The sequence below is a fragment of the Lathyrus oleraceus genome, chromosome 5, assembly GCF_024323335.1.
Source record: "Lathyrus oleraceus cultivar Zhongwan6 chromosome 5, CAAS_Psat_ZW6_1.0, whole genome shotgun sequence".
NCBI classification, from domain to species: domain Eukaryota; kingdom Viridiplantae; phylum Streptophyta; class Magnoliopsida; order Fabales; family Fabaceae; genus Lathyrus; species Lathyrus oleraceus.
In genome coordinates, this window is record NC_066583.1 from 273016126 (window position 1) to 273039787 (window position 23662).

Here is a 23662-nt window from a genome sequence, read left to right on the forward strand (position 1 = left end):
TCTCAATTGAAGCATCCAAAAGCTGAAGCACGAGCTCTAAGCACCTTCCTATATCCTCTACTGCGTCTGTTTTTGGCAATTGGAGTGAAAGGATTCAAGAACAACCACTGCCATTGAAAGGTGCACAAATCTCGAATCTCATGATTCTTTAAATTTTCATATGCCTTTTGTAGAGCGTTTCATGTAGAACATCGTGCAATTCGTAGTTTTTAAAATGATGAACTATAGGTTGAGAAATCGTGATTCAAAGCTTTAATGTCCAACCTTTGATCGCTCGATCCGTGAGATATAGTGAGTGTTAGAGAAAATCATTAGCATATCCTTAATGTACGTGATGAGACGATTCCAACGGATATTCGTTTGTGAGTTTTGGTTGAGGAATGAGCAAAACCGGAATTGGAAGGTGATGAAGAACATAGGCCACGCGATGAAGAAGAAGAATCCTGAGGAATCCCATGTTTGATCCTTCAGCCATGGCTTCCAGTTTGAATTGGTGTTTCCCACCAAAAGCAACCAATCAGTGCACGCCACCGCATAAATGAAATTGGACCGGCCTAGGTTAATTACAGGAATGCCACTGAATCATTTCAATTTAAATAAAACATTCAATAATTATTTAAAAAATTACCAAAACTTAGAAAAATCATAAAAAAATAATGGAAAGTCCAAAAATTATGAGAGTTTTTTTGTTAATTCCCAATTTTTCTCTAGTTTTTTATGAGCATGATTTTATAAGTTGTTCATGGTGAATTGTTGACTTGGACTATAGAACTTTGACTTGTGTGTATTTTTTACATGTTTTGCCATTTTCAATGTGAAATGCTCATACATTAAAAGAAATTCCTGAAATTTTTTGAGCTCATTCTAGACATGTTGATGGTGATTTACATATAAAGTTTGTGATTTTTGGATACCTGAGGAGTGAGATATGATTTTTTGAATCTAGGTGTGACAATTTGTGTCACACCTAGCTAGGTCAAATTCATGAATTTATTTGCATGACCTATGATTGTTGGATTGGATTGAAATTTTGCATGGATGATCATTGATATGTTGATATGTCATGAGAATTTTTCTGGATTTTTCCATGGCATTTTCAATTTGATTGATATTTTTCTTCTCTGTTGGTTCATTGTGCAAGCTTGTATGACACATGTTGTATATCTTGTGTGAAATTCTCATATGGTTTTGGATGAATGTGAAATTTGGTATGCTGATTGTTGACACATTGTAGGACATCACTGTTTTGGTCCCATTCATTTCTTAATTGTTTTCACTGATTTATGAATTTTTGAAGTGGATGCTTGCTTGAATGTATTGAATTGGCTTGAATAATTGTATCTGGATTTCTTGATTTTCATTTCCCTAGTTCCTTTTGTCCAATTGAGCTGAAAATTGACATGCTATACCTTGAATATGTCCTGTTTAGGTGTGAATTATTTGAGGATTTTTGGAATTGTTTTGGTATGCTTTTGATTGAATTCATTCTGTTTGGACATTGGATGTTGCATTTGACCTAGTTTGACTTGTTTTGGTCATGAAATGAATATGGTGAATGATATGAGCATGGGACCAATTGCATTTGCTTTCTATTTGCATTAATTTGGTTTTGGTTGAGAATTGTTTGCTGTTTAGAATCTTTTCTCCCTTTTGGACCCTAGGCTTGGCCTAGTGGTCCAGTTTCTCACATTTGGTTTGACTTTTCAGGATGAAATGCATAATGCTCAAGGAGAATGCTTCAAGTCAATTAAATTGAGATTGTTGGATGTTTTGAACTAATTTGACTTTGTTTTGTAGGTTGTGAAGCTTGAGCTTGAGCTTATAGCTTGCACTTATGTGCATTAACCTGTGTTGCTTAATCTGTATAGTCTGACTGATTAACATTTGCTGTTTACTGTTTGTCTGTCTGAGTACTGATGATACTTGATTGATTTCAGGTACATTTAGTCGCTTACAGTTCTTTAAGAACTTGCTTGCTGTTGCTTGGTTTTTAAACCACTTGAGGTAGGACTTCTATTCTTCATGTAGTCTGGAAGACCTGGCCTGTTATTTGGCCAGGCAACTGTCTGAAGTCCTCCTTAAGAGGCGATGTTTGTGGTTGTTTACATTTGTGCCAAGCAGGTGAAGACCTCTATGAGGCAATTGGTGGAAGCCAAGGGATATGCAATCTATCCCCCACTATTCTGTGAGTCGTCCCTCTGCTCACACGGCTGTGTGTTGATGCATTGGGGCACAAACCCAAGATCCTGTGCTGTTGCACAATCGAGTCAGAGTCTTTGAGCGTAGAAGGGTCCCTCCATTCTGGACCCACGCTCATTTGTCTGAAGCTCTCCCTGGTCAGGGATAAGAGCTATGAAGTCTAATCTTCACTCACCTTTCATCTGCTTCACCTTAGCCTCGTAATGGCAAGGTTAAGAGCAAATACTACCCATGTACAGATGACTTGCTTCGGCAGTCAAACCCATTGTTTGAGCCTCACTTGATTGGTTATAGTGTGTGCTATGTGAATATTTGTTTGAAATGCTTGTTTTATTTCGATTGATGCCTGTATGCTTGTATGCTTGCTTTCTTCCTGGATAAGATTAGCTTGCAGTTGTGCAAGTAGGTAGAAACCTGAACGTAGGGTAATGATGCATGACAACACTAGGCTCGAGTCCAGCTCCCTGGTAGTGTGTCTTCCCTCGGTTTCTGGCTAGATTTTCTTTCCCTTGAGGGGGAACTACATCGCCCTGATCCTCGTTCCAGACGAGGTATGTAGGCAGGAGGTCGTGCGAGGTCTCTCCGGGCACTTCTTTCTTTTTGTGTGTGTTTACTTGTTATCTTCTTGTGTGTGTTTTGGTTCGGATGCCGACGTAAGCCCAGTGATTGGCAGTCGGGCTCCACGTTTGCTTTCTTGTGGGTTTGGCTCGGATGCCGACGTAAGTCCAGTGATTGGCAGTCGGGCTCCACGTTTGCCCTCTTGAGTGTGTTTTGGTTCGGATGCTGACGTAAGTCCAGTGATTGGCTGTTGGGCTCCATGTTTGCCATCTGTTTGTGTGTTTTGTGTTGTTTGGCGTGCGTAAGCCGAACTACAGTGGCTCTGATTCTCGTTCCAGACGAGATATGTAGGCATAGGATGCGATGTCCTATCGAGCTCCCTTCTCCTAACCCCACCTGCGTTCCCTGTGTGTGTGTGTTATGTTTAGCAACCTTTTCTTTCTAGAACGTGGATCCCGTCGAGTACGACGGACGTGAGGGGTGCTAATACCTTCCCCTTGCGTAACCGACTCCCTTACCCTTTCTCTTTGGTCGCAAGACCAATTCCTTTCCAGGTTTCTCTGAGCGTTTCCTTTCCCTATCTTGGGATAAATAACGCGCAGTGGCGGCTCTGTGTTGTGTTTTTATTTGAGTCCCGCCGGTTGTTTTTTCGCGGATGCGACACACCATATCAAAATTTATCTTATAAAGCACATCGTCATTGAGGTAGAAACTGCCTGAAAATCTCCTCAAAGTCTTCCTATCTTTCACAGATGCCCCAGGCGGGTAAATCTGGCTCTGAAGGAAGCACTTGATATCATAATACCACAGCTTATCATCTTGCACCTCCTCTACTACAAATACATGAGCTGGTCTGTCCAAGCGCATCACAGTGATATTGGGAACTTCATTCCGAAGTCTTACCACAATCATCGAAGCAAGTGTAGCGAGAGCGTCTGCCATCCGATTCTCATCTCGAGGAATATGATGGAAGTCAACCTCAGTAAAGAACATTGAAATCCTCCTCGCATAATCCCTATATGGAATGAGGCCAGGCTGATTCGTTTCCCACTTGCCCTTAATCTGATTAACAACGAGGGTCGAATCACCATAAACATCAAGATGTTTGATCCTAAGATCAATACATTCTTCCAATCCCATGATACAGGCCTCGTACTCAGCCATATTATTCGTGCATTTGAAAGTTAGCCTTGTTGTGAACGGAAAATGTGTGCCCTGAGGAGTAATAATCACTATCCCAATACCATTTCCGTATTGATTTACAGCGCCATCAAATACCATACTCCATCTGGAACCAGGTTCTGGCCCTTCATCGAGCGTAGGCTCATCGCAGTCTTTCATTTTCAAATACATAATCTCCTCATCTGGGAAGTCATACTGAACTGACTGATAATCTTCGATCGGTTGATGTGCCAAGTGGTCTGCCAAAATACTACCTTTAATAGCCTTCTGCGCCCGATACTCGATATCATACTTAGATAACAACATCTGCCAACGGGAAATCCTCCCAGTTAAAGCAGGCTTCTCAAATATATACTTGATTGGATCCATTTTGGATATCAACCAAGTCGTATGATTCAACATATACTGGTGTAAATGCTTAACAGCCCAAGCCAAAGCACAACATGTCTTCTCAAGCATTGAGTATCGAGACTCACAATCAGTGAACTTCTTACTCAGGTAGTATATAGCATATTCTTTCTTCCCTGATGCATCTTGTTGACCAAGGACACAACCCATTGAGTTTTCAAGAACTGTCAGATACATAATCAATGGTCTTCCTTCCACAGGCGGAGACAGAATCAGAGGTTCAGACAAATACTCTTTAATGCTATCAAAAACCTTTTGGCAATCCTCGGTCCAATCATGAGACTGTTGAAGGAGCTAAAATATTGGTGCACATGTGGCAGTCATGTGGGATATGAACCTGGAAATATAATTCAAGCGGCCATGAAACCCTCGGACTTGCTTCTCAGTTTTGGGCGCAGGTGTTGCATTACGCGAAAAACCGGCAGACTGAAATAAGAACAACAGAGCCGCCACCGTGCGTTATTTATCCCAAAAGAGGGAAAGGAAATGCTCAGAGTAAACCTGGAAAGAACATGGTCTTGCGACCAAAGAGAATGGGATCGGGAGTCGGTTATGCGAAGGGAAGGTATTAGCACCCCTACGCATCCGTCGTACTCGACGGGATCCACGCACAATAGGAAGGAAAATGGTTGCTAAAACACTGCTCACACACACACACACACACTGGCTGAAAGAGACACGAGAAAACAGACAAGACTGACTCGGCAGGATATCGCATCCTGGGCCTACTTAGTCTATCAGGCATAGACATCAGAGTCGAAGTAGTTCGGACTGGGGAAACGACACATGCTCGCTAGGATATCGCCTCCTATGCATACGTATCTCCTTGGACGAAGGAGAATCAGAGCATTCGTAGCTCGGCTGACACGCACTCAAACAAACACAGGCAAAGGCAAACATGGAGCCTGAATGCCAATCACTGGACTTACATCAGCATCCGAACCAAAACAAACACAGGAAACCAACTGCCAATCGCTGGACTTACGTCGGACTCCAACCAGAAAAAGGAGAAACAACTCACACAAACAAAATAAAAAGGGCGCCCGGAGAGATCAGCTCATCTCCTGCCTACGTACCTCATCTGGTATGAGGATCAGGGCGACGTAGTTCCCCTACGGAGGGACACAGGACTAGCCTAACCAGATAACAGAGGGAGACACAACTAGGGAGACTACGACTCGAGCCTAGATGTTATCATGCAAAATCATCCCTAAGTTAAGGTTTCTAGCTAACTTGCACAGGAAGTAAGCCTATCCTAAACATGACTTGCACAGGAAGCAAGCCACACCAAACCTATCTTGCACAGGAAGCAAGCTAAAGCAAACCTAACTTGCACAGGAAGCAAGTCAAACAAACACACAAGCACAAGTAGCACACACTATACACAAGCAATGGGCTCACACAAAGGTTAGGCATTGAAGCCAACTGGAATAGGGTTAATGGTGCTCTTAACCTTGCCATTGAGGGGTTAAGGTGAAGCAGATGAAAGGTGAGTGAAGATGAGACTTCACAGCTCTTATCCCTGGCCTGGGAGAGCTTAAGACAAGAATGTGTGGGTTCAGAAAGGGGGAACCCTTCTACACATTTGATACTGACTCAACTGTACAATTGTACAAGATCTTGGGTTTGTATCTGCAATGCATCAACACAGTGGTGTGAGCAAAGCAGATGACACACAGAATAGCAGGGGATAGGTTGCATATCCCTTGGGTTCTGCCAATTGCCTCTTCACTTAGTAGGTCTTTGACTCTATGCAAGGACAAATGTAAACAGTCACAAACATTGCCTATTAAGGAGGACTTCAGACAGGTGCCTGGCCAAGTAACAGGCCAGGTCTTCCAGACTACATGAAGTAAAGAAGTTATACCTCAATGCAAATTGCTCTTAAGCAAAGCAAAGCAAAGTTCTTAAAGAACTATAAGCAACTAAAGGTACCTGAAACCAGTCAGACAACATCAGTATTCAATTCAAAGTTAAATCAAAATGAGATAGAACTCAATAGTCAACACAATCAGTTAGATGTGAAATGCACAAGGCTCAAAGCATGTGAGCCAAGCAACCTACAAAACAAACAAGTTAGTCATGACAATCAAGCAAGCTCAATCAATTTGTATAAGTTTCTTTGGGCAATTGCTTCTTAACCTGAAAAAATGAACTCAAACATGAGCAACAAGACCACTAGGACAAGCCTAGGGTCAAAAGGGGATGAGAAAGTCAAAACAGCAAGTGGAATCCAATCAAAATCATATTCAAACAATCAAGAAGCAAACTCAAGTGGTTCCATGTTCATATCATTCACCATTATGATTTCATAAACAAATTAGGTCAAGGCATGGCATATGGAAGCTCAAAGGAGTCAACAGAAATATGCAACTCAAATCCAATCACAAACAATTACAAAAATTCTCAAATAATTCATGATCAAACATCATCCATAACATGATAAGCACACCAAATTTCAGCTCAATTGGATCATGGGAAGTAGGGAAATGAAAATCAGAAAGGCAGGGCAAGTTCAAACATGCTCAAAGAAGTCAACCAAACATGCACCAACTTCAATAAATCATAAATCAGTGACAACATATGAGAAATGAGTGGAATTAAAACCATGATAAACCTTAAGATGTCTACTAATCACATGTCAAATTTCATGTCCATCCAATAATGTATGAGAATTTCACAAAACAAATGGCATCAAGTGTCACAAAAGTCAACATTTTGGTCAAACAGGGGAGAAAATTCCAAACAATTAGGAAATGCTATCAATAATTCCATAACAAATCACATGTAAACTAGACACCCACAAGTATGTTCATGCAAAAAATCAGACCAAATTGAGTTCATTAAGCAAGGGAATTAAAATCATGAAGTTGGACATCAATGGTGTGACACAACTTGTCACACCCTAATTCAAAAAATCATAACTCACAAACCAGCAATGATAAATTCACAAACTCTACACCAAAATCACCATGAATGTGTCTAGTTTGAGCACAAACAATTTGAGAGTCATTGGATAAGGCATCATCATTTCACAATTGATTTGGCAAAGTATACAAAAAATGGTCAACATGAACAAACCCTATCACAATTAAAAATTCACTCATGCAAAAAATCTGGAAAAATCATGATAAAAAACTAGAGGTCCAGATGAGCATTTTGCAAAAAGTCCCATGAATTTTGGATCAAAATTGGTTGACTTATGAATTTTGGAAGTTTGGTATCAAAAATGAAATAAAAATTGAGAAACAATATGAATTAATGATTTAAATAAGGGACCGATGGCAAAAGCGTAAATAACTCGTCCCTTAAGTGAAACGCAGCGTTTCACTTAAGGGAATGAAATAATCTGATTGGCCATGGCTTAATGGAACAGTGCTTCCATGCACAGCAACACACAAACGCGATTCTGGGCAAGGCTAGGGTTTAGCTACAGTGCGCTTCATCTTGTTCATCAATGGCTGATGAACTTTTCTTCCAGAATTTATAATCAAATACACCATTCGACTCAGCAAGCAACACACATTCATAATCTAACATCCATTTTCAATGAGTCAAGCTAATATGAAAGAAACAAACAAAAACACATTTGAACATCAATCTTCATGTCAACATAACTTTCTAAATACGCAACCATTTTCCTTGGTTCAAAGCTCATTGCAATCATGGCAAAGAGATCTATAAGAAGCACATCAACATTTTAAGAAATGGGAGAGTCGAATTCTTACTTGATTTTGAGGGTAATGATGAAACAGTTGTGATTTGGTCGTGTAAGCTCAAAACAGATGCACAAGGAGGCTCCAGAAGGTGGATGGATGAAGGGTTTTGGCTCAGCAACCTTGCTTTTAGCTCAAATCGAAAATTGCCATGGAAGAGCTTTGATGTAGCAGAGCTGGATCCTTGCTTACAGTTGAGATGTGAGGCTGGAAAATGGTTCCAAAGGGTTTGTATGTGATGGCACAAAGCTCAGGGCACAAGTTCCTTGAAGGTTTGCAGCGAAAGTTCCAAAATGAAGAAAATGAATATGTTGAGAGCACAAGAGTTTTTGGTCTGTTTGTGAAAGAGTGACTAGGGTTTTCTGAGCAGAAAAATGTCCATATATAGTCTGTTTAGCATGCTAAGTTTGATTAAGTTATGTGGTAATTGGATTAGCTCAAAATGGAGTGTTATGGTTAATTTTTAAAATTCCACTCAAGTGGTGCATGTGCATGGCTACAGCTGCGAATTGGGCCTCAAACACATCCTAAATGCAATTTCTGATCATTCTCAATTGGTAAAAGTTGTTGGAAATGGTTATTTTGCAAAGTCATTTTTTCACCTCACTTGAATTAATTCAAACCACTTCAAAAATGCCATTTTGACTGGTGAGTTTTTGGTGAATTGTGATGGAAGATTTGGAAAGAGGGCATCAAATATGACTTGTAGCAAAAAACCCCACCCAATTTGGCCAAATGGTTTGGAAGATATGCCACTTTGAAGTTCAAAAATTTCTGAAAATGATTTGATCATAACTTGCCAACCATACATGGGAATTGAGTGTTCTTGGACTTTTTGGAAATGGGAGAACAAGATCTTCAACTTTCATGTTGGGAAAAAATTCATTTGAAGCTTGTATCATGATGTAAGTTTGAGGAGCAAGACTTTCCATTTTTGGCAAATTCCAATTACCGGTCAACTTTCTATTTTTGGAAATTTCTTGTTTGACTTCAAATTCTTCAATGTGGATGCTTGACATGTTATATGAGGCTTATATGGACATGAATGAGGCCTCTCAGACCAATTCCCACCATCCAATTACTGATTAAATGCACAGTTGCCCAACAGTTGACTTTCTAGGGTTTCTGGTAGACTGCACACTGACTGATGACTTCTGAGCAATCAAACCTTGAACAAATTACTTCAAAAGGACCCCTAGGTCATATGAACATGTTGAACCAACCCTAGGGCCTTGTCTCAATGGAGATTGCACTGGCTTGCTTGATGGACTGATCTCCTGACCAATTTGACCTAATTCTGTCAATTGAACTTGCACTTGGGCAAATGGACAATGCAATGCTATGCAGTGGACTATGTTAATGCTATGACCTAATATGAGAATGTATGTACAATGATAGGTGCAAATTTGAGGTGCTACAGCTGCCCCTATTCAATCAGTTGTGAACCCGAATGGATGAGAGCAACGGCTGTCAGACTTTCAGGGTAAACAGGGATTGAATACTAAGAACCGTAGAAATTTGCACTCTACTGGGAAAATAATTAACAACGCCTGTCAGGATCGGCAAAGAAACAGTCTTGAAACAATGATCCGTCTGAAACGGAGAAAGTAATCGTCCTGAATACCGAAACAGAAACGTCGACCTGGATACCAAAATAAATGGTAACACAGGGATAACCATGGCCTGAGCGTCGTTCGTCAGTCTGAATACTGAGCATCGGTATATGAGAGATTTGATGTCGATCTGAAACATCGGAAATTGGCCTGGACGCCACATTCGGTCTGGATACCGCCTCGGTCTGAACACCGGAAAATTGGCCTGAATGCCATAAGTACATCGACCTGATCGTCGGAAACTTCTTCGATCTGAAAATCGGAAATTGGCCTGAACGCCACTTCGGTCTGAACACCGGAAAATTGGCCTGAATGCCATAAGTACATCGACCTGATCGTCGGAAACTTCTTCGATCTGAAAATCGGAAAATTGGCCTGAACGCCACTTCGGTCTGAATACCGGAAAATTGGCCTGAGTGCCATAAGTACATCGACCTGATCGTCGGAAACTTCTTCGATCTGAAAATCGGAAAATTGGCCTGAACGCCACTTCGGTCTGAACACCGGAAAATTGGCCTGAATGCCATAAGTACATCGACCTGATCGTCGGAAACTTCTTCGATCTGAAAATCGGAAAATTGGCCTGAACACCACTTCGGTCTGAATACCGGAAAATTGGCCTGAGTGCCATAAGTACATCGACCTGATCGTCGGAAACTTCTTCGATCTGAAAATCGGAAAATTGGCCTGAATGCCACTTCGGTCTGAATACCGGAAAATTGGCCTGAGTGCCATAAGTACATCGACCTGATCTTCGGAAACTTCTTCGATCTGAAAATCGGAAAATTCTTCATGCCTATCAGCATCGGCGAAGATAACAAAACAGTGATAAGTGATCTGGCACGCATGCCAAAGACCTATGCTGGGAATAACAATCGAAAGATTGACCAAAGAGTGCATGAGACATATTATCTATAGCCGTCAAAACGTAGATAATACACTCGCATGGAAGATTATCCATAACCGGGTTGCAGGTTGTTAAATGAATAATCGACCGACATCATCCTGAAGAGAGCGAAGGCAAACTTGTTAAAGGATGGACATTCGATTCCACAAGGAATACGAATCTTACTCTGCTGGAGAAAACAATCAAAAAAAAACCAGAGAGTGCATGAGACATATTATCTATAGCCGTCAAAACGTAGATAATAACCTCGCATGGAAGATTATCCATAACCGGGTTGTAGGTTGTTAAATGAATAATCGACCGACATCATCCTAAAGAGAGCGAAAGCAAACTTGTTAAAGGATGGACATTCGATTCCACAAGGAATACGAATCTTACTCAGCTGGAGAAAACAATCAAAAAGACTGACCAACGAGTGCATGAGATATATTATCTATAGCCGTCAAAACGTAGATAATACACTCGCATGGAAGATTATCCATAACCGGGTTGCAGGTTGTTAAATGAATAATCGACCGACATCATCCTAAAGAGAGCGAAAGCAAACTTGTTAAAGGATGGACATTCGATTCCACAAGGAATACGAATCTTACTCAGCTGGAGAAAACAATCAAAAAGACTGACCAACGAGTGCATGAGATATATTATCTATAGCCGTCAAAACGTAGATAATACACTCGCATGGAAGATTATCCATAACCGGGTTGCAGGTTGTTAAATGAATAATCGACCGACATCATCCTGAAGAGAGCGAAGGCAAACTTGTTAAAGGATGGACATTTGATTCCACAAGGAATACGAATCTTACTCTGCTGGAGAAAACAATAAAAAAAAAACCAGAGAGTGCATGAGACATATTATCTATAGCCGTCAAAACGTAGATAATAACCTCGCATGGAAGATTATCCATAACCGGGTTGTAGGTTGTTAGATGGATAGATCGACCGAAAAGAAAGGCATCGGGGTACCAGGACTAGGTATGCAAAGATGACCAATCAAAAGGGATAAAGTTGCTAACTCGGAGCAAATACCCAAAGGCAGGGGAAGACCCAATGGGGACAAAACTGCTTGATCAAGGCAAGTATCCAGAGGTGAAAAGAATATCAATACCGCAAAGAGGGGATTACATCTACCGGTTTATAGGTAGAAAACCACAGAAAAGTAACCAGTCATCAATAGGATGAGCACAAAGGGTTAACTCTGCTAGGGAAGGAAAGTGGGATTTTACAACTACTAGTTAGCAGGTAGAAAACCACAAAGATAGGACTTACAACTACCGGTTTGTAGGTAGAAGCCAACAAATTCCGCTGAGGATAAGATGAATGAGTGCCGGTTAGTGAGCGACTATTCATTTATGCCCCAGGGAAGCACAGGAGACAGCCAACGGAAAGCCAATTTAGGATCGATCCAAAAAGGCAGACTGAAACAAGACTCATCCTAGTGAGGAAAGAACTCAATAGGGAAAACCCATCCCAATGTGTGTTGGGAGGGAACGGAAACAACCGTCATCCACGAGGATGTATCTCAGTGGGGAAATGGCAGGAAAGGGTAGACACTTTCTGCTTAAGGGGTTGGCTCTACGTGGAGAGATCAGACACACCCATATCTGCTAGGGAGGATCTACTGGAAAGACCTGTATCAACAAATAGCAGGAGACAACCATCAACAGATACACGGCAACAGCTGCATCATGAGTATCCGAATGCTATGATTATGCATGTATGCATTATGCATGATGAATGTATGATGAATGCTGACAAACAGACATGTAAACACACAGGCCCAGGAATCAACCACCCGGTACTACTCTTCTTCCATAGGGAAGGCCAAAAACACCAGAGAGCAAACGCGATCTGCTGGAAACCGGGATATCAGGGAACAACACCATCCTGCGGGGAGAGGAGAAGACCGCTCTGCTGGAGAGACGAACGCTAACGTCTTCAGTAAACACTCTGTTTGGGGAACTGCCCCACAAAATTATTTCAACAGCAACCTTGCTGGGAATGCCCCACGGTAGGGCTCAAACAAGCCTATACTGGAAATGCCCCACAATAGGGCTAACAGGGACTTGGAGGAAGAATGTTGTACTGCCGGGAACATGAAGATAAACAACTTCAACCAACACTGCACTGAGCAACCTTGCTGAGGAGAAACCAAAAGAGGTTCGACAGGAAAAAGATACAGTTATGCTCGAGATACGAACAAATGTCTTACCTGTTGGTAATCATACCACCCTCGGGAGAGCACTGCGGATCTCCTAAGTATCCTTCCACCATCATGAATGTTCACTTTGTTTAAGAACAATTTTTTTGAAAAATTTGTTTATTTTGAAAACAATGATACTTTATCAATTAAAAACATGCAAAACATTTATTGAGTTGAAACAAATAAGAGTGCAAATAATTGGATAAAAGCTCAAATTGATGTGATGGAATGGTAGTCTGCAAAGGGCAAGACTCCATAGATCTGTACAAGTTTGAAACCGGTGATATATATTGGAGAGGGCTACATTGAACATAATGACCTTTCCTCTACCATTCCGGATTTTCGATGTATTCGGAGCTTCAGTCGACGACGAATCGAGAATCCCTGACGGATGACAGATAAAGAGCACAGTCTTGTCAAGATGCAGTTACTTGCCAAGTCCCTAATTTTTGCCTAGATTGCCCCAGTGTGAGGTGATCAATTTAGCGGGATGCAAATTCTTTTTTTTTTCAAATGTCTATAACTTTTGCATGGATCGCCCTTTCGGGTTTTCGATCCACCGAGACGCTCCTTTTTGCCTAAGTCGCCCTTGCGGGTGTTCGACTTAGCGAGCTATTCTGCTTTTATTTTATCTTAGGCGAAGTATTTCTTGACTGCATCAGAATTCACAGGACGAGTGAACTTCTCCATCCATTGTTGTAAGTGTCAAAACATTGCCTGAAAAGGCTCTCCTGACAACATATGGACATTCATAGCTTGGGGGTTCACTTGCCCCTGGAATCGGGCACGAAAGACAAGACCTTCTTGAGCACAAGGTCACATTCTCGGAACACACGAGGCTTGACCTTCTTGTTGAATGCTTTTTCACTCTCTGCTGATACGACTGACCATGACACATGGCAGTTGATCTCTTCTTTTCGATTGGATTCACCTGGTCGTAGTGACTCTGAATCCATTTAGCATCAGTCAACTTAGGACTTCGAGGGTGCTTTTTTCTTTTGTTTCTTTCTTTCTTTTTCTTTTTTATTCTTTTGATTTGAATCTCTTTTGATTTTGATTTTTTTTTTTTTGATTTTGCACCCTCCTCCTTCTTTTTTTTCTCTTTTTTTTTTTTTTTTTAATGCCCCAGTTGGCAGTTCTGCTGATTCTCGAGATGCAGCCGAATGATCTTCTTTTCTTGCTCAAGAAGTCGGGAAATCTCGTCAGGAATTCCTTCAACATCATCTTCTTCCGCTTCGAATACAGAGAATTCAAAATTAGGAGATGACGTCCGATCATTATGTTTAATGGGTTTTGAGAATCAACCTGCATAATGATTTTGATATGAAAAGCTTTTTGGAAAACAAACAAAACAATCGTTATGCAGATGAAAAGATTGCTTTTATTCTTGTTTTTAGGGTTTTTTGTGATCACCAATTTCATGCAAAAAGCGAAAAGGGAAAACAAACGGAAAAACAAATGTTTAACATGAATTTATTTGAATGAAAATATCATTGCACAAAATGTTGCCAACAATGTCATCACTTCTCCTTTTGGCATGGGAGAAGGGTTTTTAAACAAAGTGATTATTACTCTGACTTATGAACAACTGTAGGAAAGCCCACAGTGACCCAATTGTGATAGATCCCACCGGGGATGACAACTGTCAGTATTTCTTGCATCAGCAGCTTCTGTTTTCTGAACAACCTTTCTGAAGAAAAGTCGGCGCCAGCCCAGGACTTGTTATCTTCAAGCTTGATTATCATGGGGACCCAAGTCTTCAAAGTTCAGAATACCTGACCTCACGAGGTCTTGAACCTTCATCTTCAACTGAAAGCAACTATCCACGTCATGACCAGGAGCACCTGAATGATACACACAATGCTGCTCAGGCCTATACCACCACCGAGGGTTGTCGGGTATAGCCGGCGGGTCTCTGGGAGTAATCAAATTCCGCTCTATCAAAGAGGGATACAACTCTGAGTACGACATAGGGATCGGGTCAAAAATGATCCTCTTCCTCTCGTTACCCATATTGGCTTGATTATCATAGGGAGGCTGGTAAGCCTGCTGTTGAGGACGATGTTGCTGATGTTGATACTGCTGAGTTGGTCTTCTCTGTTGCTGTTGAGCTTGAGTTGCTGGGATAGTCACTGCAGAGACCTGACGATATGGTCCTCTGTTCACACTCCTTCGACGGTGCACAACATTTGTCTCACCCTCTCCCCTTCTGGGTGCCCCAGAGGATGGCTTTTTAGAACTCGAAGAACTTGAATAGCCAGAATCTTGTATCTTTCCTGCTTTGATAAGGCTCTCAGTTCTCTCCCCACAGACAACTACATCTGAAAAGCTTCCAAATGGGCAACTCCCCATTCAGTCCATGAAAACACCCTGCAGGGTTCCAATGAACATGTCTGTTAGCTCTCTCTCCAGCATAGGAGGTTGCACTCTAGCGGCTAGCTCACGCCATCTCTGGGCATACTCTTTGAAGCTTTCCTTGGATTTTTGACACAAGTTCTGCAATTGGGTTCGGCTTGGCGCCATGTCCATGTTGTGCTTGTACTGCCTCAGAAAGGCTTCACCCAGATCTTTCCAGCTTCTGACTGATTCTTGCTTCAGATCCATGTACCAGTCCAAAGATGCTCCAGACAAACTATCTTGGAAAAAGTACATCCACATCTTTTCGTCATCAGTATAAGCAGAGATTTTCCTGAAGTAAGCTTGCACATGGGTGCGAGGACAGGAGGTACCGTTGTACTTTTCGAATGAGGGTGCCTTGAACTTGTACGGGATTCTCAAACCCTCTACCAGCCCCATATTTGTAACATCAAATCCGAGGGAGTTCTGGCATTCCATCGCACGGATCTTCTCAGCCAGGGCATCAACCTTACGATCCCTATCCTCAATTCTGACCACTTCATCATCCTCACTCAGCAACGTGAACATGTCCTCTTGTTGGTCGACAAACGGAGCTGGATGACGAATCGGAGCCCGGGTAGCTCTGACATTGACCTCTACAGCAAGAGGTTGTCCATTGATTCTTATTCCTCTCAACTCTTCCCCGACGGCGTAGTCGTTAGTGGGAGCAGCAACATTGATAGTCTCATGAGCGGGTGCAGCAACAGGCGAAGCACGGTTGGAAGTCTGAAGTACAGTCTCTTGTCTCTGAACCAAGGCTCGGAGCTCTTCCTGACCTTGAGCAACCCCTTGCATCATCCTTATAAACTGGGCCATGTTCGCCCTCATCTCAGCCAACTCGGTCTGAACTTGATCCATGCTTCTTTGTTGATTAAGTCTGGTAAAATACCGGTGCGGTCTTTGATCAGCTATCATGCCTGACACAGGAACCAGAATGAGAAGTCTTGTCCCCAAAACATGTCTGTAATGCAAGGATCACATGTGCATGATATGCGTATGATGCGGATGCTATTTTATCATGAATGATCCTGAAAAGGATATGCGTATGCGAGTTAACTTTTTTCATGCATTATTATTTTTTTGGAAAATAAGCATGTTATGATGCAAATGATGGAGCCAAGACTGGCAGGCTGTGCATCTTAGAACACCGGATCGGAGCTTTGGCTTGAATTCTGATCACAAACATCTGAAACCCAAAGTCAATCTGATCAACTGGCATCTGAACCCATATCTGGAGAACTGAGTCACCATCTAGTCACCGACCGGTCACCATCAGTACCTATTAAAATGATCATTCCCTCCCCACTCACGGGTGTCGTCTAGGCCAGGGTAAGGTCGAGAGAAACGCAGCATAAATAACCTTTCGTAGAATACCATCATATACACACCTGAAGTATGCAACGATAATATCCCACCAGGGTCTGAACTGCTCGTGATATCAATGTTCTGCTAAGTGGCGCAATACCACCCGCTTCCCATGAATCACTCTATTCCTAAGCATCCTAGATTTCACTCATGGTCTGGGTATTGGACCTTTTACCTCAAGTGACTCCCACCCCAACAGAGAAAACACAGCCAGCACAGCAGATGAAATGAATGAATGCAAACATTAATGCACACATTGAATGCAAACAGTAAATGAAATGAATGCAATAAACAACAGCAGATAGCAACCAAAGCCCTAACCTAGAGAACGCTAGGAGAGACTCGCTTAGGGAAGAAGGACCAGCACAGGTCAACTTCTCTAGTAGTCCCCAGCAGAGTCGCCAGCTGTCGCATTACGCGAAAAACCGGCAGACTGAAACAAGAACAACATAGCCGCCACCGTGCGTTATTTATCCCAAAAGAGGGAAAGGAAACGCTCAGAGTAAACCTGGAAAGATCATGGTCTCGCGACCAAAGAGAATGGGATCGGGAGTCGGTTATGCGAAGGGAAGGTATTAGCACCCCTACGCATCCGTCGTACTCGGCAGGATCCACGCACAATAGGAAGGAAAATGGTTGCTAAAACACTGCTCACATACACACACACACTGGCTGAAAGAGACACGAGAAAACAGACAAGACTGACTCGGCAGGATATTGCATCCTGGGCCTACTTAGTCTATCAGGCATAGACATCAGAGTCGAAGTAGTTCGGACTGGGGAAACGACACATGCTCGCTAGGATATCGCCTCCTATGCATACGTATCTCCTTGAACGAAGGAGAATCAGAGCATTCGTAGCTCGGCTGACACGCACTCAAACAAACATAGGCAAAGGCAAACATGGAGCCTGAATGCCAATCACTGGACTTACATCAGCATCTGAACCAAAACAAACACAGGAAACCAACTGCCAATCGCTGGACTTACGTCGGACTCCAACCAAAAAAAGGAGAAACAACTCACACAAACAAAACAAAAAGGGCGCCCGGAGAGATCAGCTCATCTCCTGCCTACGTACCTCATCTGGTATGAGGATCAGGGCGACGTAGTTCCCCTACGGAGGGACACAGGACTAGCCTAACCAGATAACAGAGGGAGACACAACTAGGGAGACTACGACTCGAGCCTAGATGTTATCATGCAAAATCATCCCTAAGTTAAGGTTTCTAGCTAACTTGCACAGGAAGCAAGCCTATCCTAAACATGACTTGCACAGGAAGCAAGCCACACCAAACCTATCTTGCACAGGAAGCAAGCTAAAGCAAACCTAACTTGCACAGGAAGCAAGTCAAACAAACACACAAGCACAAGTAGCACACACTATACACAAGCAATGGGCTCACACAAAGGTTAGGCATTGAAGCCAACTGGAATAGGGTTAATGGTGCTCTTAACCTTGCCATTGAGGGGCTAAGGTGAAGCAGATGAAAGGTGAGTGAAGATGAGACTTCACAGCTCTTATCCCTGGCCTGGGAGAGCTTAAGACAAGAATGTGTGGGTTCAGAAAGGGGGAACCCTTCTACACATTTGATACTGACTCAACTGTACAATTGTACAAGATCTTGGGTTTGTATCTGCAATGCATCAACACAGTGGTGTGAGCAAAGCAGATGACACACAGAATAGCAGGGGATAGGTTGCATATCCCTTGGGTTCTGCCAATTGCCTCTTCACTTAGGAGGTCTTTGACTCTATGCAAGGACAAATGTAAACAGTCACAAACATTGCCTCTTAAGGAGGACTTCAGACAGGTGCCTGGCCAAGTAACAGGCCAGGTCTTCCAGACTACATGAAGTAAAGAAGTTATACCTCAATGCAAATTTCTCTTAAGCAAAGCAAAGCAAAGTTCTTAAAGAACTATAAGCAACTAAAGGTACCTGAAACCAGTCAAACAACATCAGTATTCAATTCAAAGTTAAATCAAAATGAGATAGAACTCAATAGTCAACACAATCAGTTAGATGTGAAATGCACAAGGCTCAAAGCATGTGAGCTAAGCAACCTACAAAACAAACAAGTTAGTCATGACAATCAAGCAAGCTCAATCAATTTGTATAAGTTTCTTTGGGCAATTGCTTCTTAACCTGAAAAAATGAACTCAAACATGAGCAACAAGACCACTAGGACAAGCCTAGGGTCAAAAGGGGATGAGAAAGTCAAAACAGCAAGTGGAATCCAATCAAAATCATATTCAAACAATCAAGAAGCAAACTCAAGTGGTTCCATGTTCATATCATTCACCATTATGATTTCATAAACAAATTAGGTCAAGGCATGGCATATGGAAGCTCAAAGGAGTCAACAGAAATATGCAACTCAAATCCAATCACAAACAATTACAAAAATTCTCAAATAATTCATGATCAAACATCATCCATAACATGATAAGCACACCAAATTTCAGCTCAATTGGATCATGGGAAGTAGGGAAATGAAAATCAGAAAGGCAGGGCAAGTTCAAACATGCTCAAAGAAGTCAACCAAACATGCACCAACTTCAATAAATCATAAATCAGTGACAACATTTGAGAAATGAGTGGGATTAAAACCATGATAAACCTTAAGATGTCTACTAATCACATGTCAAATTTCATGTCCATCCAATAATGTATGAGAATTTCACAAAACAAATGGCATCAAGTGTCACAAAAGTCAACATTTTGGTCAAACAGGGGAGAAAGTTCCAAACAATTAGGAAATGCTATCAATAATTCCATAACAAATCACATGTAAACTAGACACCCACAAGTATGTTCATGCAAAAAATCAAACCAAATTGAGTTCATTAAGCAAGGGAATTAAAATCATGAAGTTGGACATCAATGGTGTGACACAACTTGTCACACCCTAATTCAAAAAATCATAACTCACAAACCAGCAATGATAAATTCAGAAACTCTACACCAAAATCACCATGAATGTGTCTAGTTTGAGCACAAACAATTTGAGAGTCATTGGATAAGGCATCATCATTTCACAATTGATTTGGCAAAGTATACAAAAAATGGTCAACATGAACAAACCCTATCACAATTAAAAATTCACTCATGCAAAAAATCTGGAAAAATCATGATAAAAAACTAGAGGTCCAGATGAGCATTTTGCAAAAAGTCCCATGAATTTTGGATCAAAATTGGTTGACTTATGAATTTTGGAAGTTTGGTATCAAAAATGAAATAAAAATTGAGAAACAACATGAATTAATGATTTAAATAAGGGACCGATGGCAAAAGCGTAAATAACTCGTCCCTTAAGTGAAACGCAGCGTTTCACTTAAGGGAATGAAATAATCTGATTGGCCATGGCTTAATGGAACAGTGCTTCCATGCACAGCAACACACAAACGCGATTCTGGGCAAGGCTAGGGTTTAGCTACAGTGCGCTTCATCTTGTTCATCAATGGCTGATGAACTTTTCTTCCAGAATTTATAATCAAATACACCATTCGACTCAACAAGCAACACACATTCATAATCTAACATCCATTTTCAATGATTCAAGCTAATATGAAAGAAACAAACAAAAACACATTTGAACATCAATCTTCATGTCAACATAACTTTCTAAATACGCAACCATTTTCCTTGGTTCAAAGCTCATTGCAATCATGGCAAAGAGATCTATAAGAAGCACATCAACATTTTAAGAAATGGGAGAGTCGAATTCTTACTTGATTTTGAGGGTAATGATGAAACAGTTGTGATTTGGTCGTGTAAGCTCAAAACAGATGCACAAGGAGGCTCCAGGAGGTGGATGGATGAAGGGTTTTGGCTCAGCAACCTTGCTTTTAGCTTAAATCGAAAATTGCCATGGAAGAGCTTTGATGTAGCAGAGCTGGATCCTTGCTTACAGTTGAGATGTGAGGCTGGAAAATGGTTCCAAAGGGTTTATATGTGATGGCACAAAGCTCAGGGCACAAGTTCCTTGAAGGTTTGCAGCGAAAGTTCCAAAATGAAGAAAATGAATATGTTGAGAGCACAAGAGTTTTTGGTCTGTTTGTGAAAGAGTGACTAGGGTTTTCTGAGCAGAAAAATGTCCATATATAGTCTGTTTAGCATGCTAAGTTTGATTAAGTTATGTGGTAATTGGATTAGCTCAAAATGGAGTGTTATGGTTAATTTGTAAAATTCCACTCAAGTGGTGCATGTGCATGGCTACAGCTGCGAATTGGGCCTCAAACACATCCTAAATGCAATTTCTGATCATTCTCAATTGGTAAAAGTTGTTGGAAATGGTTATTTTGCAAAGTCATTTTTTCACCTCACTTGAATTAATTCAAACCACTTCAAAAATGCCATTTTGACTGGTGAGTTTTTGGTGAATTGTGATGGAAGATTTGGAAAGAGGGCATCAAATATGACTTGTAGCAAAAAACCCCATCCAATTTGGCCAAATGGTTTGGAAGATATGCCACTTTGAAGTTCAAAAATTTCTGAAAATGATTTGATCATAACTTGCCAACCATACATGGGAATTGAGTGTTCTTGGACTTTTTGGAAATGGGAGAACAAGATCTTCAACTTTCATGTTGGGCGAAAATTCATTTGAAGCTTTTATCATGATGTAAGTTTGAGGAGCAAGACTTTCCATTTTTGGCAAATTCCAATTACCGGTCAACTTTCTATTTTTGGAAATTTCTTGTTTGACTTCAAATTCTTCAATGTGGATGCTTGACATGTTATATGAGGCTTATATGGACATGAATGAGGCCTCTCAGACCAATTCCCACCATTCAATTACTGATTAAATGCACAGTTGCCCAACAGTTGACTTTCTAGGGTTTCTAGTAGACTGCACACTGACTGATGACTTCTGAGCAATCAAACCTTGACCAAATTACTTCAAAAGGACCCCTAGGTCATATGAACATGTTGAACCAACCCTAGGGCCTTGTCTCAATGGATATTGCACTGGCTTGCTTGATGGACTGATCTCCTGACCAATTTGACATAATTCTGTCAGTTGAACTTGCACTTGGGCAAATGGACAATGCAATGCTATGCAGTGGACTATGTTAATGCTATGACCTAATATGAGAATGTATGTATAATGATAGGTGCAAATTTGAGGTGCTACAACAGGCATCTCTTGTATTGCTTTGACCTTTGCAGGATCAACCTCAATACCTCTTTCACTAACGATAAAGCCCAAAAGCTTGCCGGAACAAACTCCAAATGTACACTTGTTGGGATTCAGACGAAGCTTGTACTTCCTCAATAGCTGAAAAAGCTTCAACATGTGCTCTACATGTTCAACTTTCGTTCTTGACTTAACGATCATATCATCAACATATACCTCGATCTCCTTATGCATCATATCATGAAACAAGGTAGTCATAGCTCGTTGATACGTGGCTTCGGCGTTCTTCAGACCGAAGGGCATCACTCGATAACAGAATGTTCCCTAAGGTGTGATGAATGTTGTCTTCTCCATATCCTCGGGTGCCATTTTGATTTGATTATATCCAGAAAATCCGTCCATAAATGAGAAGACATTGAATTTAGTTATATTATCTACCAACATATCAATATGTGGTAGAGGGAAATCATCTTTTGGACTAGCTTTATTCAAGTCTCTATAATCCACACACATTCGGACTTTTCCATCTTTCTTAGGCACGGGCACAATATTGGCCACCCATTGAGGATATGTAGAAGTCACCAGAAACCCCGCATCAATTTGCTTATGAACTTCCTCCTTGATCTTTACTGCCATATCGGGATGAGTTCTTCTGAGCTTCTGCTTTACAGGCACGCACTCAGGCTTCAAAGGTAGGAAATGTTGCACGATATCTATATCTAGACCGGGCATGTCTTCATAGGACCAGGCAAAGACGTCAACATATTCTCATAGCAACTCAATCAACTCTCTCTTAACAGATTCTTCCAGGAGTGCCCCAATCTTTACTTCTCGCACACAATCTTCAGACCCCAAGTTGACTATTTCCAGATTCTCAAGATGCGGCTGAATGATTTTCTCTTCATGCTCAAGTAGACGGGTAATCTCGTCAGGAATCTCTTTAACATCATCTTCTTCCGCCTCAAATACAGGGAATTCAAAGTTGGGAGATGGTGTCGGATCATTATGTTCAATGGGTTTGATTAACCTGCATAATGATTTTGGATATAAAAGAAACTTTAGAATTCAAACAAAGCAAATCATTATGCAGATGAAAAGATTGATTTTATTCTTATTTTTAGGGTTTTTTGTGATCACCAATTTCATGCAAAAAGCAAAAAGGGAAAATAATTGGAAAAACAAACATTTAACATGAATTTATTGAATGAAAACATCATTGTATTTATGCGCCAACAATGTCATCACTTCTCCTTTTGGCATGGGAGAAGGGTTTTTAAACACAATGAACATTACTTTGACTTATGGATAACTGTCGGAATATCAACAGCGACCCAATTATTGCAGATCCCTCCAGGGATGATGAAATGGCCAGAATCCTCTTCGTCTTCTTCCAGAATGGCCGCAGCCTCTTCATCTTGACCAGTGTGGATGAAACCTCCACTCTTGAACAAACCTTGCTTGTTGAAGACCCCAGAAAAATAGCCTATGCCAGTCCGGGATTTATTGTCTTCCAACTCAATCATTTGTCCCAAACCAGCAGTTGCACCATGCTCAATGGGCAACTTTGCACCTTTATAGGAAGCAAATGAAGGAGTTCCCTTCTTAATAGGTTCAGTAATAGATAAAGCTTGGAAGGGAGTTCCAACTTCATCCCCAGCATCTATATAAGAGAAGGAAGACAAATGTCTAACCAGGAGAGCCTTTTCTCCCCCTACCACCACCAGCTTCTTATTCTTCACAAATTTCAATTTTTGGTGTAAGGTGGATGTCACAGCGCCAGCCTCGTGAATCCATGGTCTGCCTAAGAGACAGCTATACGATGGGTGAATATCCATAACCTGGAAGGTAATCTGGAAATCACTTGGTCCAATTTTAACTGGGAGATCAACCTCACCAATCACAGCTTTGCGAGACCCATCGAACGCTTTCACAATTACTCCACTTTGCCTCATGGGAGGCCCCTGATATGA